Genomic DNA, 3,540 nt, shown 5'->3' with positions numbered 1-3,540 from the left:
TGGGTATTTATTCCTATCTTGTCATCCAAATAGCTTATTCAATCCTCTGTTTCATCCAGTCTACTTTTAATACCTTCCAGTATGTTCTTCATGTCACATATGCCATTCTTCATTTCTGTCTCTTTCTTATTAATGGCTTCTATTTCCCTTTGCATCCTGTTGTAATTCGTACTAAGTTCCTTAAGAGAGCAACAAGAAAAGCCCAGAGTGAGCAGAAGGAAAGAGATAATAAACATCAGAGCAGAAATAAATGACATAGAGACAAAAAAAAAAAAACAATACAAAAGATCAATGAAACCAAGAGCTAGTTCTTTGAAAGGAAAAACAATATTGATAAACCTCTAGCCTGGCTCACCAAGAAGCAAACAGAGAGGACCCAAATAAACAAAATCAGAAATGAAACAGGAAAAATAACAACAGAATCCACAGAAATACAAAGGATTGTAAAAAAAATACTATGAACAACTCTATTCCAACAAACTAGACAACCTAGAGGAAATGGACATATTACTAGAAAAATACAACCTTCCAAAACTCAATCAGGAAGAATCTAAAAGTCTCAATAGGCCAATAACTGTGGAGGAAATTGAAGCAGTAATCAAAAAGCTTCCAGAAAAAAAAAAGCCTGGGGCCAGATGGCTTCACTGGGGAGTTTTACCAGGCATACAAAGAAGAACTAAAACCTATCCTCCTTAGACTATTCCAAAAAATTCAGGAGGAAGGAACACTTCCAAGCTCATTCTATGAAGCCAGCACTACCCTAATACCAAAACCAGATAAAGACAATACAATGAAAGAGAATTTCAGGTCAATATCCCTCATGAACATAGATGCCAAAATAATCAACAAAATTCTAGCAAATTGGATCCAGTATTAAATCAGAAAGATCATACAACATGACCAAGTAGGATTTACAATGGGGATGCAAGGATGGTACAATATCCACAAATCTATGAATGTGACACATCACATAAACTAACAGATAAAAATCACATAGTCATATCAATTGATACAGAAAAAGCATTTGACAAAATCCAGCACTGATTCTTGATTTAAAAAAAAATCTTCAGCAAAGTTGGAATAGAAGGATCATACCTCAATGTAATAAAAGGCTTATATGACAAACCTACAGCCAACATCATACTCAATGGGCAAAAACTAAAACCATTTCCCTTAAGAACAGGAACAAGACAGGGATTCCCACTTTCACCATTCCTGTTTAACATAGTACTGGAAGTACTAGCCATAGCAATTAGACAAGAAGAAGAAATAAAGGAATCCAAATTGGAAAAGAAGCCAAGCTGTCAGTATTCGAGATGACATGTTACTGTACATAGAAAAACCTAAAGATTCCATTAAAAATTATTAGACTTAAAAAATGAATTCAGCAATGTAGCAGGATACAAAATGAATGCCCTGAAAGCTATGGCATTTTTACACACCAATAATGAATTTATTGAAAGGGAGATTTTTTTAAAAAATCCCGTTTAATATTGCACAAAAAAATTAATATAACTTAGGAATAAACTTAACCAAGGAGGTAAAAGACCTGTACTTGGAAAACTACAGGAAACTGAAAAAAGAGATAGAGGAAGACATAAAGAGAGGAAGAACATACTGTTTTCATGGATTGGTAGAATCAACATCATTAAAATGTCCATACTACTCAAAGCAATCTATAGTTTCAATGCACTCCCCATTAAAATACCAATGGCATATCTCACAGACCTAGAACAAACTCTCCAGTCAAAGGACTTGTATGCATGCATATAAGCATAAGTGATGGATGTGGACAACAGGGGGTGAGGGTGAGGGAAAGATTGGGGGGATGAGGGGATATTGGGGGGATAAGGAAACATTTGTAATATCTTATTCAATAAAGGGGAAAAAATTTAAAATAAATAAATAAATAAATAAATAAATAAATAAATAAATAAGACCATGAATAGCTGCTGCAATCTTAAGAAAGAAGAACAAAGTAGGAGGGATCTCAATACCACATATCAAGATGTATTACAAAGCCACTGTTCTCAAAACTGCCTGGTACTGGTACAAGAACAGACATATAGAGCAATGGAATGGAATGGAGAACCCTGAAATTTACCCAAACCACTATGGTCAATTAATATTTGACAAGGGAGGCAAGAGCATACAATGGAGTCAAGACAGTCTCTTCAATAAATGGTTTGGGGAAACTTGGACAGATACATGCAAAAAAATGAAACTAGACCACCAACTTAAACCATACACAAAAATAAACTCAAAATGGATAAAGGACTTAAACATAAGATGGGAAACCATAAAAATACTAGAGGAATCCACAGGCAGCAAAATCTCAGACATATGCGGCAGCAATATCTTCACCATTACAGCTCCTAGGGCAATGGAAACTAAAGAGAAAATAAACAAATGGGACTATATCATAATAAAAAGCTTCTGCACAGCAAAAGAAACCATCAACAAAACAACAAGAAAGCCCACTGCATGGGTGAACATATTTGCCAATGTTATCTCTGATAAGGGTTTAATCTTCAAAATTTATCAGGAATTCATACATCTTAACAAAAGGAAGATAAACAATCCAATCAAAAAATGGGTAAAGGACTTAAATAGACACTTTTCGAAAGTGGACATACAGAAGGCCACGAGACATATGAAAACATGCTCAAAGTCACTAATCATCTGAGAGATGCAAGTCAAAACAACAATGAGATACTATCTCACACCTGTCAGAATGGCTATCATCAACCAATCAACAAACGACAGGATGCCGAGAAAAAGGAACCCTCATGCACTGCTGCTGGGAATGCGGACTGGTGCAGTCATTGTGGAAAACAGTTTGTAGTTTCCTCAAAAAACTAAAAATAGAATCACATTTGACCCAGTGATCCTACTTCTAGGAATATATCTGAAGAAACCGGAAACAACAATCAGAACAGAGATGCGCACCCCTATGTTCATAGCAGCACAATTTATAATAACTAAGATTCGGAAACAGCCTAAGTGCCCATCAGCAGATGAGTGGATTAAAAAAAGTGATGGTACATCTACACAATGGAATGCTATGCTGCTGTAAAAAGGAAGGAACTCCTACCATTTGCAACAGCATCGATGGACCTGGAGAACATCATGTTAAGTAAAATAAGTCAGTTGGAGAAAGGTAAATATCACATGATCTCACTCATTTGTGGAATATAGTGAACAACATAAACTGATGAACAAAAACAGATCCAGTGATAGAAAAGCATCGATCAGACTGTCAAACTTCAGAGGGAAGATAGTGGAGGGTGGGGGACTGGGGGAGAGACCAACCAAAGGACTTGTATGCATGCATATAAGTATAACCAATGCTCACAGACCCTAGGGGGGTGAGGGCACGAGTGGGTGGGGAGGGGGGCAATAGAGGGATAAGGACACATATGTAATACCTTAATCAATAAAGAAAAAAAGAAAAAAGGGAGAAAGAAGGAGATAAAAATGGCTATATAGAAGCAAGGCGGAAGCTAAAATAACTAGTGTTGGAAGAATAAAGAAAGTAAA

Source organism: Myotis myotis, unplaced genomic scaffold, assembly GCF_014108235.1.
Source record: "Myotis myotis isolate mMyoMyo1 unplaced genomic scaffold, mMyoMyo1.p scaffold_m19_p_4, whole genome shotgun sequence".
NCBI classification, from domain to species: Eukaryota; Metazoa; Chordata; class Mammalia; order Chiroptera; family Vespertilionidae; genus Myotis; species Myotis myotis.
The sequence above is the reverse complement of the archived record's forward strand: the minus strand, read 5'-3'. Positions refer to the sequence as shown.